This window comes from Petaurus breviceps, unplaced genomic scaffold, assembly GCF_028583685.1.
Source record: "Petaurus breviceps papuanus isolate PSGF00001 unplaced genomic scaffold, PetGlider_PUasm1.0 90760, whole genome shotgun sequence".
Lineage (NCBI taxonomy): Eukaryota > Metazoa > Chordata > Mammalia > Diprotodontia > Petauridae > Petaurus > Petaurus breviceps.
This window is the reverse complement of record NW_027187338.1, coordinates 3649331-3664121: the sequence shown is the minus strand read 5'-3', so window position 1 is coordinate 3664121 and position 14791 is coordinate 3649331. Positions and strand designations below refer to the sequence as shown.

At 39.1% G+C, this 14791-nt stretch overlaps 1 long non-coding RNA gene across 6 annotated transcripts in view; it reads right to left on the bottom strand.

Moving 5' to 3' along the window:
* LOC138146214 (uncharacterized) overlaps window positions 1–14791 on the bottom strand; it is a 134598-nt gene that overhangs the window by 76739 nt on the left and 43068 nt on the right. The window contains exon 2 of one of the 6 annotated variants that reach the window (XR_011164419.1): window positions 12556–12629. The exons of the other annotated variants lie outside the window; for them this stretch is intronic. This is a non-coding gene — a long non-coding RNA (uncharacterized lncRNA). The remainder of the gene's footprint in view (window positions 1–12555; window positions 12630–14791) is intronic. 6 annotated transcript variants of the gene reach the window in all.

Genomic DNA, 14791 nt, shown 5'->3' with positions numbered 1-14791 from the left:
GTCATCCCCTTGAAACACCATTCCCTAATGGCTCAGTTAATCTAGAATGTTCATTTCACTCTTCCTTTAATCTCTTCTCTTCCAGAGCGATATTTCAGGAACAGGCCCCATCCCACTTAGTCTCTGAGATCCCAATCAAGACAAATTTGTCTTCCTCATTAGTATGCACATTCCTTGAGCACTGGGACAATTTCATGTTTGCCTTTGCATCTCCAATGCTTAGGATTGTGCCTGGCAAATAGTAGGCACTTAGTAAGTGCTCAGTGATTGATTCATTCATTGGTTAAATTTGCTTGTAAGTCACTGGAACATCAGTTTCCCCCTCTGTAAAATGGAATACCACTCACCTCATCTGCCTCCCAGGGTTGATGTGAAGAAAGTTCTTCATAAATCTTAATATGAAGTTATTATTATGATGGATTATTGAATATCAGGACTGGAAGAAACCTTAGAAATCATCTGGTTCAATAATCTCATTTTACAGAGGGAAAATGGAGACCTAGAGAGAGGACCCTCTTGCCCAGTATCATACAGTTCACCCTTAATTTGAACCAAGAGCTTCTGATGCCAAATTCAGAGTTCTTTCCATGCTATTGTACTGCTTTTCTTACTGGGGGTCAAGTCTCAGCTCTACTGCTGACTCACTGGGTGACCCTCAACAAGTTCTACACCCTCTCTGGGCCTCAGGGGTCACAGCTGTAAATCAAGATCTCTGAAATCCGTTGTCTTCCCCATTAGAAGGAGAGCAGGGACAATTTTATTTTTGCTTTTGTATCTCCAATACTTAGAATTGTGCTCAGTGAATTCTATGAAAAGGAACCACGCTCAGAGGCCACACAAATTTTTTCCCCCAGGCTACTGTCCTAACAAGGCTGTAAGCCTTGGAAAGGAAGTATCGGTCTCTTGAGGGCCCAGAAGGGAGTTGAAGGACCATGAGTAGAGGAGCATCTAGCCATGTGACAGGCTGACTGTACAAAAGGCAACATCACCACTCCCCCAACACACACACACACACACACACACACACACACACACACACATACACCTTTTTATCACTGCCCCAAACGTTGTCCTTGGGGAGGAAATCCAAGTCACCAAGAAGCCACTGGGCTTCCTCTGGGCAAGAGATAAGCATCATATCCCAGGAGCTTATCTCTAACACTCAGGTTCCTGCTCTCCTCTCCCTGCCCCCTCCCTACCAAAGCAACATCTCCACCCCCTACCCATCTACCCCCATCACAGGCTACTCCAGGCAAGGATAAGACACAAGGTTCACCTTTTTGCCCAGCAAAGGCCAGATGTTGGCCCATCCTTTCTTGGTGAAATAGATACAAGCAGGGAAAGCATCCAGAAGACAAGCACCCACTCCAGGCATCCAGAGTGCCTGACTGCAGGACTGAATCCAGGAGACACCAAAGAGGTCACTGTAGCCTCCCTAACTCACATTTGAGTCCCCCCCATGCCCAATGAAGCCACAGCTGGGGAGATGAGCTTCCTGATGTGATGGAAAGAACACTGGGTTATGGGTCACATTCCAGACCTGCTTCTGTTACTTGAGTCACCTTGGACAAGCTGGTTCCCCTTAGCTTCCTCCTCTGTATAAAGGGGATAATGATTGCCTCTGTGCCTAACCTCATGAGACAATAAATGAGACAATGTCTGAAAAAGTTGAATTGGTTTGTTTGGTGTTTTTTTTTAACCTGAACTATTGTTGTAAAAGGCAGGACAGTTAAGTCAATAGAGTCAAGAGACCTGGGTTCAAGTCTTGCCTCTAACTGTGTGACTCTAAGCAAGTCACTTAACCTCTTAGTATTCTAGTTAGCTCTCTGAGACTATAAAAATGCAGGAAAACTGTGAATCTACATTGCTAGTGGCAATTTACCAACCCAGCAGTTTCCAGTGCCAATGAAAGCACAGGTCCAGGCCATAGTCCTATTATTGATTTTATTCATGAGGGCTTTCTAGGAAACAGAAGAAAGGAGAAGGACAAAAGGAAGCTTAGGCTAACTTCTCAAAACCATATTCTTCTCACCTCTGTTCACACTATTCCCTCTACCTGGAAGGCCCTCCCCTTTCATCTCTACCTTTCTGATTCCTATTTGTTCTATAGTCAGTCAGTTAACAAGCATATATTAAGTATTTAATAAGTGTCAGGCAAAAACATAATACTAATGGGGAAATGACATGCAACTATGTACAAACAAAAGATAGATGGTGTGAATGGAAGTTTATCGATCCTATTTATCCAGATGAAATGCCATCTCCTCTAGGAAGCCTTCTTTGATTCTCCAAGCTGGAAATTATCTCTACCTCCTCTGAATTTCCAAATCATTGCAGTCTTATTGTCAAGAAAATAAGGGGATAGGGTGGTCTTGAAGGACCCTTCCAGTTTTAACAGTTATATGTTCTGTATTCTAAAATCCATCCTACCTCCCACTCCCCAGTTCTGACATTTTGGGTCCTGTGTTCTAAGGTCCCTCCCAGCTCCTATATTGCATATTCTATATTCTAAGCTGCAGTCTAACTCTGACATTTTGTTTGTCCTAGGTTTGAGAGCCTAAATTCAGGGCCTAGAGAAGCAATCAGTTTCTCCCACTTGTTCTCCAATATTTACCACCAATGCTTTTAAAATGTATAGTTCTGTTGTAAACATTAGTACTATAAGGGGGGCCAGGTGGCTCAGCGAGTAAGAGTACCGGCTCCAGTGTTGGGACGACCTGGAGATCGAATCCCGGGCTCGGACACTCAGCACCACACCCAGAAATAACTGGCCGTGTAACCTTGAGCAAGTTACTTAACCCTGATTGCTTAAAAAAAAAAAAAAAAACATTAGTACTATAACACTGAAAAAGGGAAAGTTCTGCCTAATGCATAATTTACATATCCAAATGGGGTTCACCAAAGGATCTAGTCTAGTGTGGTTACCTAGGGCACCAAAAGAATGGAAAAGAACATGAGAATGTGACCACCTTTGCCATTCTTTCTAGGCATAATGCCTCTTTATATATCCACACCAATATCTCCTATAGCTATGAAGGGTCAAATAATGCAGTCTGAGAGTGGGTCATTCTCCATTCTTTTCTTTCTTTCTTTCTTTCTTTAGAGGCAACTGGGGTTAAGTGATTTGCCCAGAGTAACACAGCTAATAAGTATCTGAGGTCAGATTTGAATTCAGGTCCTCCTGACTCTAGGGTCAGTGCTCTATACACTGTTCCACCTGGCTGCCCCTGGTCCTTCTCTATCTACAGAGAAAAAGCCTTGTTTCTAATGTCATTTGTCAGGAATGTTTCCTTTTCATCAGGCCTTGAAGTTTTGGGGGATGTCGACTGGCCACACTACAAGGAGCTGAGCTCTAGAACAGTCTTCCTGACAGTCTTGATGGCAGCTAGGTGGCTTAGTGGCTAAGAGTGCTAGACCTGGAGTCAGGAAGACCTGAGTTCCAATCTTGCTTCAGTCACTTACTAGCTATGTGACCCTGGGCAAGTCATTTATGGGAGTAACAGTACCTGTACCACAGGGTTGTTATAATAAGTTCACAGAAAGACCATATTTAAACACTATATCAATGCTGGTTATTATCTTTTCTGAGTTCATATTTGATCTTTTGGGCAGTTCAGCCTATGTACACATTTAACAACTTTTGAAGACAGCTGTTACCTCAGGGTAGGTAGCCTGTCCAGTCCATAGTCTCATAACTATTCTGAAATAGCCCTGTTCAAGGAACCCTTAACATATATTGTGTAAGGCATAATACAGGAAGACATAGGCTAGCCAAAAGTATAATGAAGGAAATCCAGAAGAAAATTCAAGTAAAAGAAGATTTCTCAGCGAATGGTGAGGTCCTTAAAATGCTTGTTTGAGAGTGCTGATTGTCTCAAGCCAGAAAACATTGCAAAGCTTCTTCGAGGATATTTATGATCATGTAAAAGTGTTTGACCTGTCCATCCAACAAAGGAAAGACAAAATGGAGGAAGATTTCAACAAGCATCTCAATGAACACTCTATAGAGCTTAGCAGTATGTAGTCAGTCAAATCAGTCAACAACCATTTATTAAGTGACTACCATATTCCAGGTGCTGTGCTAAGCTCTGGGGATACAAAGAAAGGCCAAAAAAATAGTCCCTGGAGCTCACGGTCTATGGGGGAGACAACACACAAACAATTATGTATAAACAAGATATAGACAGGATAAATTAAGGGTAGACTTGGAGGGAAGGAAGTAAGATTAAGGACTGAGAAAGGCTTCATGCAGAAGGTGGGACTTTAGCTGAGACTTAAGAAGCCACAGAAACAAGGATGCTAAGGTGAGAAGGGAGAGAATTCTAGGCATAGGGGACAGCCAGGAAAAATGTCCAGATTTGGAAAATGGAGTGTCTGCAGTAGATTGCAGAGTATGTTGAAGGAATGCCCCATATGTTTACATGAGACAGACAATACTAGTATACAAAGAGCTGGTATACAGATAATACTGGTATTCAAAAAGGATGGAGAAAAGCAGATTTGGATTGCTTTCAGGAAATTGCAATGTACTTTTACTGACCTCAAACTTCCCATAATAAATTAGGCCCATCTTTTCAAGACAAGCACTTACTGGTGATACTGGATGGCAGTAAGACCTGGACCACGACTGTCCCTAAAAAACTAAAGATGAATATCTTTATTCAGAGGGCAATGGAGAGAGCCATGGTAAATGTGCACAGGTTGCAACATATAACCATAAGGAACTAGGAAGAAGAACAGGATTTAAGGATGACATCAGAGGATACTGTGATAGAAAGAGAGGATGGACTGGTCATGTGGTGATAGTTAGGAATGACAAATGGACAACCTGAGTATGTTACTCATAGCCTCAAAATATGAGGAAAAAGCAAAGGTGAATTGTAGTGAATTTGTGGTGAGCTTGTAAGACAATATGGATAGGCATGGATAGGTTGTGATCTACATTACTAGAAGGAAGGATTTATTAAGCACCTACTATGTGCCAAGAACCATGCTAAGTGCTTTTTATGAATATTATCTCATTTGTTTCTCACAACAACCCTGGTAGGTGGTTGCTATTATTATCATCCTTATTTTACAGCTGAGGAAACTTAGGCAGACAGAGGTTAAGTGACTTACCCAGGATCACAAAATTTGCAAGTGTCTGAGGCAAGATTAGAACTCAAGTCTTCCTGACTCCAGGCCCAGCACTCTAACTACTATACCACTTAGCTATCTCAATGGGAGAGAACTTCCAAATTGATGCAATCACAGATCCAATTGATTATCCCCAAAACAACCTTAAAGAAGTTGCCTAAAGTGGAAAAGGAAATACAGAAGTTCACTAAAGAAAATGATTCCTTAAAAATTAGAATTGAGGGCAGCTAGGTGGCACAGTGAATAGAGCACTGGCCCTGGAGTCAGGAGGACCTGAGTTCAAATCTGGCCTCAGACACTTAACACAAAAATTAGCCTAGCCATATGACCTTGGGCAAGTTACTTAACCCCAATTGCCCTCCAAAAGCAAAAAAAAAAGTTATAAGTGTCTCTATGAGACATCAAGATGCAATAAAACAAAATCAAAAAAAGTTTTTAAAAATAGAAGAAAATGTGAAATTCCTCACTGGAAAAACAACTGACCTGGAAAATATATCCAAGAGAGATAATATAAAATTATTGAACTACCTAAAAGCCATGACCAAAAAAAAAAAAGCCTGAACATCTTTCAAGAAATATAAAAGAAAAATTGCCTTGATATATTAGAATCAGAGGGCAAAATAGAAAATTTTAAAAATCCACTGATCACCACCTGAAAGAAATCCCAAAATGAAAACTCCTAGTAACATCACAGCCAATTCCAGGGCTCACAAATCAAGGAAAAAATCACTGCAAGCAGCCAAAAAGAAACAATTCAAATATTGTGGAGCTACAGGACAACACAGGATTTGGTAGCTTCTACAATAAAGAACTGGAGGGTTTGGAATATAATATATTGGAAGGCAAAGGAGTTAGGATTACAACCATGAATCACCTACCCAGCAAAACTAAATATAATCTTTCAGGGAATGGAAGAGAAATGGATATTTAACAAAATAGAGAACATTCAAGTACTTCTAATTAAAAGGCCAGAGCTGAATAAAAAAAATGGCCTCCAAATATGAGACTCAAGGGAAACATTAAAAAAAAAGAAACAAAAAAGAGAAAACAAAAAAAAATCAATAAGGTGAAACTGCTTATATTTCTATATGACAGAATGTTTGTAACTCTTAATAACTTTATTACCATAAGAGCAATTAGAAGGAGTATATATGGACAGAAGGTGTGGATATAAGATTACTTTGATGGGATAGTACCCAAAAAACCCAAAATAATGAGGTGAGGAAAAAAATTGCATTGGAAGAAGAAAAAGGGGGAAATTGAATGGGGTAAATTATCCCACATAAAAGAGGGATGAAAGAGCTATTATAATAGAGGGGAAAATGGAAGAAGGTGGCAGGCAAAGCTTAAACCTTACACTTATCAAAATTGGCTCAAAGAGGGAATAATTGACATAGTCCTTTGCAAACAGAAATCTATCTTACTATATAAGGAAGTAAAAAGGTATGAGGGGATAATAGAAGAGGGACTTGAAAAAGGGAAGGTAGATTGAGGAAAGTGGTGATTAGAAGTTTTGAGGAAGGAAAGGGGGTACAAAAGAGGTGGGGATAAACAAGGGAAAATAGCATGAAGGGAAATACACAATTAGTTATCATGACCTTAAATGTGAATGGATGAACTCACCCACAAAATGGAAGCAGATAGCAGAATGGATTCAAAACTAGAATCCTAGAATATGTTGTTTATGACAAACACATTTGAAGCACAGAGATACACACAGGGTGAAGGTAAGCAGTTGGAGCAGAATTTATAATGTTTCAGTTGAAACAAAGAAAGCAAGAGTAGCAATAATGATTTCAGACAAAGCAAAAGCAAAAATAGATCTCATTAAAAGAGATAAGGGAGGAAATTATACCTTGCTGAAAGGTACTATAGACAATGAAGTCACATCAATACTAAATATACGTGCACTTAACTGTATAGCACCTAATTTTTTAAGGAGAAATTGAATTAGTTACAGGAAAAAAATAGATAATAAAACTTACTAGTGAGGAACCTCAACTTTCCCCTCTCAGAACTACATAAATCTAACAACAACAAAAAACAGGAAAAAAGTTAAAGAGGTGAATAAATTCTAGAAAAGTTAGATATGATAGATCTCTGGAGAAAAATCTAATGGGAATAGAAAGGAATATACTTTTTCTCATCAGTACATGGCACCTACACAAAAATTGACCATGTATTAAGACATAAAAACCTCACAGCCAAATATAGAAAAGAAGAAATAGTAAATGTATTCTTTTCAGGTCATAATGCAATAAAAATTACATTCAATAATGGAAATGAAAAGAGAGATTAAGATTAATTGAAAATTAAATAGTCTGATCCTAAAAAATAAGTGGATCAAAGAACAATCATAGAAACAATTGATAATTTCATTTTTAAAAATTACAACAAAGAGACAACTTACCAAAATTTGTGTAATACAGCCAAAGCAGTACTTAGGGGAAAATTTATATATCTAATTTCTTGCATCAATAAAATAGAGAAAAAGCAGATCAATGAATTGGGTATACAACTAAAAAAAAACTAGAAAAAGAACAAATTTAAAATTCCCAATTAAAAACCAAATTGGAAATCTTGAAAATCAAAGGTGAGATTAATAAAATTGAAAGTAAGAAAATCATTGAGCTAATAAGTAAAGCTAGAAGCTGGTTTTATGAAAAAAAAACAATAAAAGAGATAAACCACTCATTAATTTGATTTAAAAAAGGAAAGAAGAAAACCAAATTACTAGTGTCAAAAACAAAAGGGATTAATTCACCACCAATGAAGAGAAAATTAAGACAGTTCTTAGTAGCTATTTTGCCCAATTTTTATACCAATAAATCTGATGATCTAAATGAAATGGATGAATATCTACATAACACAATCTTAGAAAAAGAAACTGAACATGTCATCAATGAACTTCCTAAGAAAAAATCCCCAGGAACACCTAGGTTCCCAGGTGAATTCTAGCAAACATTTAAAGAACAATTAATCCCAATACTATATAAACTATTAGAGAAAATAAGCAAAGAAGGAGTCCTACCAAATTCCTTTTATGACACAAATAAGGTGCTGATACCTAAACCAGGAAAAGCCAAAACAGAGAAAGAAAATTGTAGAACAATTTCCCTAATGCATATTGATGCGAAAACTTTAAATAAAATACTAGCAAAGAGATCACAATGATATAGCATAAAGATCATACACTATGACCAGGTGGAATTTATACCAGGAATGGAGGACTGGTTTAATGTCAGGAAAACTATCAACATAATTGATCAAAAATAAAACCAACAGAAATCATATGATTATTTCTGTGTTATAAAGCCCCTTTCATCTCTGGAACTCTGTGTTACATCACAGAAGTGTGGAATTTTAGAGTTGGAAGGGATCTCAGTGACCACCTAGTACTATCCATATCTGAAAATAAAATACCCACCATGATGCTGCCAACAAGGAGTCATCCAGTCTCTACTTGGAGACTTCCAATAAGGAGGACCCAGAAGCAGCCCATTTCACTTTTGGAAAGTCAAATACTCAAAAAAAAATTTTTTCCCTAATATTGCTTAAGCTTCCTGTGAGGCTTAACAGAACAAGTCTAATTAATCACTCTCCCACACAGTGCCCTTTTAAGCAGTCAGTTCTGCTATAATACCTGTTCCAAAAATGCAAATTTGTTCCAATTCAATTGACATTCTATGTTCTAATGTCCCTCCTACCTCTAATGGTCTATGTTCTAAGGTCCCTCTCAACTCTGACATTCTAGATTCTTTGTTCTAAAGTTCTATATTCTAAGGGCCCTCCCAGTTCTGACATTCTATGTTCTAAGGTTCTTTCTTGCTTTGATATTCTGTGTTCTAAGGGCCCTCCCAGCTCTGACATTCTGTGTTCTGGGCCCTCCCAGTTGTGAGATTCCAGTTCTGACATCCTATAAATGACTCTCATTACACACAATATCTTTTGCTTTGCATTTTAGTTAATTGATTATAGGTATCATCTCCAACCCACTCCCTAAATATTAGATTGTGAGCTCTCTGAAGGCTAGAACTGTGTCTTATTCTTCTTTTATATTCTAGAGTATAGGGCACCAGTTCTTGTATATACAAAGAATTCAATAAATGTAGAAAGAAGGAATGAATAAATGGATAGTTGGATGAATGGACTAATGAACGTATGAACCATAGAAAGAAAAGGCCTTTAGACATCACCCAATCTAACTCTTTTATTTTCCTAAGATGCAGAAATATTAGCAGCTTGTCCAAGGTTTTAAGAGCAGCTAGAATCCATGCTGTATTAAAGAACTGGGGATGTTAAGATTAAAGACTCAGGAAGACACATGATAACTATTTACAAACATCTGAAGGATTATGATAGGGCAGAAGAATTCGATTTATTCTGCTTGGCCCCAGAGGCCAGAACCATGAGCAAAGAAAGGAAGTTACTGGGAACCAAATTTGGACTTAACAATAGATGGAACTTTTCTAACAGTTAGAGCTGTCCAGCAATAAAATGTGCTGCCTTAGAAAACAACTTACTCCTATGGCAGCTTATGGTTTGCAAGGACTTTACTCACAATAGCCCTGCAAAATAGGTAGCACAATTATTTTTAGGCATATTTAAGGATGAGGAAACTGAGGGTCAGAAAGATCTTCACCTTTTTGCCAGCCCTATAGCTGGTGTGTGTGTGTGTGTGTGTGTGTGTGTATGTGTGTGTAAGAGAGAGACAGAGACAGATATAGAGAGAGAAAGAGAGAGGCAAAGAAGAGAAAGAGAGGAGGAAGAGCAGAGTGTAGCAAGCATAATTTACAGAGAGCTGGCCTTGGAGCCAGGAAAACTTAAGTTCAAATCTGGTCTCTGACACATCATGGTTTTGTGACCCAGAGCAAGTCAACTAACCTTTCTGTATTTTAGGCACATTCTAAGAGAATAAATTACAGCCAAGGTGCAATCTCTATTTCCTGAGGAAGGTCCTCAACAGGACCTCCTTACACTAACAAATTTAGAGGCCTGGTCCTGTCCCCCACCTTATGATGCTTGATATGAAGTGTTGTAGAGGCCTCCATGTCAAGAAGCCCTGAGTTCAAGCCCTGCCATGGACACATCCCAGCTTGGAGGCCCTGGGCAAATCATTTAAACCTCTCAGTGTTCTGGGCAGACCTGAATTGCAGAACAGTTGCAGATTGGCTTAAAGGGAGTTTCCTAGCTGTGAGTTCCCTAGAGTGATGAAATCACAGGTCTGAACTCCCTTCCCCCACCAATAAGTGTTGATGATGACTGTCAGAATCACTGAACACAGGTCTTAGATCCCTGAAGAAAAGGATTCAAATCCTACCTCAGAAATTTCCTAATTGTGCAACCTTGGGCATGCTATTTAATCTCACAATTTCTGATTCTGTAAAATGGGAATAGTAACACCTATAACACTTAACCCACAGAATTTTTTGTGAGAATGAAAAGAGATTATTTCTAGGAGGAGAATGGATGAAGGACAAGGTATTTTATCCCCATGTTGAACTTCAAAGTAATTAAGAGACTAATCCAAAGTCACCCAGCTAATAAGTGTGGGAGATAGAATGAAAAGTCATGTCTCTTCATTGGTTCAGGAACACCCAGAGGTTTTCCCAATGTACCCCAGCTGCCTCTCTAATAGAGGAAAATGTAAGGGCGGAAAGACATGTAAAAAGAAAAAAAGCAGACAGATATTAAATGCCTTTTGGAATTATCTGTAGTTTATGGATAATCCATGCTTTGGGGCTGGCCTGTGCCCTGGCTCTGCTCTGACTGCAGATGCACAGACAGTCTCAGCACTGGTCTTCTTTTCTCTTTGATTGGGACCTGTGAGTCCTTATCTCTGTGGGACTAGAGAAGCAGCCTCTTCTGACTGGTCTGGTTTGAGGATGCAGCCCATGGTGAGGAAATAGGGGAGAACAAGCCCTAAGACTGTATATGAGAGACACACACAGAGAGACAGAATGACACAGAGACAGAGAGACAAAAACAAAGAGATATAGAAAGAGACAAAGACAGAAAGATGCAGAGACACACAGACAGCCAGAGACAGAGAGACAAAGACATAGACAGAGAGACAGAGACAAAAACAGAGAAACAGAAACCCATAGAGACAGCCAGACAGAGACAGAGACAGAGAGACAAAGACAGAGAGGTTGGTCCCGGAAGAAGCTGTTGCCCAGGCTGCTGGGTTGGAATACAGCTCTCTGTACTGATATTGTGCAAACAAGGCATTGCCCAAGGGCCGGGTGACCTCCATTGTGCAAACAGGTGTTTACTGGAGGCTGTGGGTTGGGCATGCTCAGAGAGCCTTCTTACCAAAAGCCTGAGAGGCTGACTCAAAAAGAAACAGGAATTATTTGCATGCACATTTTCATGTTGTTTGTTTATTGTTTTCATGGGTTTCCAGCTGAGATGTATTTGATGGGAAGACAGGCAATGAGTTCTACATCTGGCCCAGCTTCTGCTCTTCCAAGAATGCAACAAATTTACCATGTTTCCCCGATAATAAGACACTGTCTTATTATTTTTTTTGGACAGAAAAACACCAGAGGGCTTATTTTCAGGGGAGGGCTTATTTTAATGAACCTTGACAGCAATTTTAATAAACAGGTAAATGTGAACAAAAAAATGTACCTTTATTCAATAATGAATTCAATAAAGAACAGGATGACGCGCTCACTGCTGCAGCTCTGATTGGATGCAGCTCGGAGCGCGGCATGCGTTTCACGGGGGGGGTGGGGACGGTGTAAATAAGAGGTACTGTCATGGTAACTGGAAGCCTGGGGATCACCTTCACTACAGTAGCAATCTCAATAGGGCTTATTTTCGGGGGAGGGCTTATTTTAGAGGAATCTTACACAGTAAGGGGAGGGCTTATTTTCGGGATAGGTCTTATTATCGGGGAAACACGGGTAGTAGATGTCTTAAGCACCTACTTCTCATGCAAGTTGCCTTACTAGACCCTGGCGATGCAAAGACTCCCCCCAAAAAATGATAATAATTCTGCCCTCAAAAGGCTTACATTCTATTGTGGCTGGGGGTGGCAGGGGGGAGTGGACTGAATATATAGATAAGGTAGATATAGATGTATCTAGAGAGAGAAAGAGATAAGATACATGAGGGAAAGAGAACTTGCAAGTGGGAGGAGGGGGGAGGGGATATCAAGGAAGGCATCACTGAGGGATTGACACCAGAACTAAACCATGAAGGAAAAGATTACAAAAATCATGGGTAGATAAACAATTGGGAGCTGTTGGTTCAGGTATAATATTGGGGAGTTGAAGTAGGGGAAAAGATGTGGCAAAAAGAGGAGTCCAAAACACTTCAGAACCTCAACTGGGAAATGTTGATGACAGACCAAGCTCAAGATACCCCCTGGCCATAAGCAACCTTGAAAAGTTAGATTTTTTTTCTCCTTACCTTGTTTTTGCACAAGACAGTTGGTTCTTAATTCTTCTCAGTCAGATGAAAATTTCTTCCTGCTTTTAAAGACTCTAGAGGAAGAAATCCATCATCATCATAGTAACTGACATTTATATTGGGCTTTAAGGTTTTACAAAGCACTTTACATACATTAATATCCTTTGAATCTCAGAAGAACCCTTTGAAATCAGTCCTCTTTGACAGATTAAGAAACCGAGGCTCAGAAAGGTGAATTGATTTACACCTGAATGCATGGCACCAATCAATCAATCGATGAGCATTTATTAAGCACCTAATTTACAGCTGGGTACTGTGCTACAGCTGGGTATATGAAAATAAAAGTGAAACAGTCCCTGACCTCTAGAAACTTATATTCTATCACAGAAGACAATATGTACCTTACTAAGTGTATATAGAATAAATCCAAGGTAAATTCAGGAGGTGAGGGAGGGTGAAGAAATAGTAGCTAAAAGTAATTAGGAAAGACTTTACTTAGAAGGTGTTTGTTGAACAAAGTGTTGAAGGAAACTAAGTATTCTTAGAGGTAATAGGTGAGATGAGAGTGTATTCTAGGCATAAAATCAGCCAGCACAAAGGCTGGAGATGAAGGATCAAATATGAACAAAAGCAAGAGTGCAGTGATGCTAGACCAGGGAGTTTAGGAAGAAGAATAATGTATCATAATGTTGGAAAAGTAGATTGGGACCAGACTGTGAAAAATTGCAAATGTAATAAGAAACAAGATTTCATCTCAAGGTTCTCCAGTCTCAAAGCCCACTGTTTGCTACATTATATGTGCTTCCCATTCTCCCACCTCCCTCCCTTTTCCCTGTCCCTCTCACATTTTCATGTATTTTGGTATCACCCATCCCTTTCCTCCCCCTCCCCAGGATGTGTTCCTTTCAATCTAAACTGTGTATCACACTTTTGGGAAAGCGAGGGCATTTCCATAGCGACAGCCTACATGCAGACATACATCAGAGATAATTGTGAGTTCAGTTCCAGACCACCACAATAAAGTGAGGAACACGAATTTTTTGGTTTCCTGATGTGTATAAAAGTTGTTTACATTATACTATAGTCCATTAAGTGTGCAATAGTATTATGTCTAAAAAAATGCATTGTACACACTAATTTTTAAAAAAAACTATATTGTTAAAAAAAAATGCCAACAATCATTTGAGCCTTCAGCAAGTCATAATGTTTTTGTTAGTGGAAGGTCTTGCCTCGATGTTGATGACTGTTGACTGATCAGGGTGGTGGTTGCTGAAGGACAGGAGTGGCTGTAGCAATTTCTTAAAACAAAATAACAATGAAGTTTGCCTAGTGGATAGCTCTTCCTTTCACTTGAACACTTAGAGACCATTGTAGGGTTATTAATTGGCCTAATTTCAATATTGTTGTGTCTCAGGGAATAGGGAGGCCTGAGGAGAGGGAGAGAGACAGGGAATGGCCTCTCAGTGGAACAGTCAGAACACACACAGCATTTACTACTTAAGTTCCTCATCTTATATGGGCATGGCTCATGGCATCCCAAAATAATTACAATAGTAACATCAGAGATCACTGATCACAGATCTTCATAACAGATATGATAATAATTTAAAAGTTTGAAGTAGTGTGAGAATTACTAAAATGTGACACAGAGTCATCATGTGAGCACACGCTGTTTGAAAAACACTGTTGGGAAAAAAAACAGTAGAGGAGCTCAATGCAGGGTTGCTACAAACCTTTAACTTGTAAAAAAATTCAGTATCTGTGAAGTACAATAAAGTGAAGGAAATAAAATGAGGTATGCCTGTATAAAGCTCTACCATTAAAAAATAGAACTTTCTATTGATCACCTCCTTTAAGTCTCACAAAGATAATCAATACACGTTTTTTTATCCCCATTTAATAGATAAGGAAACTGAGACACAGCTTCATCAGCAACATATCTTGCCAGACTAGCCTCATTTCCTTTATTGACAATACTACTAAACTAGCAGATGAGGGGAATTCTGTGGATATAGGTTTTTGAGATTTTAGCCAAGCTATTTTTAAAATATCTCATGTTATTCTTGCAAAGAATATGGAAAAATATAGATTAGATCAAAACACAATCAGATGGAGTAACAAAATACTGGAGAGGTAGCCACACTCAGAGAGTAGGTGTTAATGGTTCAATGCCAGTACAGTAGGAATGCCCCCAGAATTTGGGACACCTCTGTTTCTTCTGGGTGGCTTAACATGT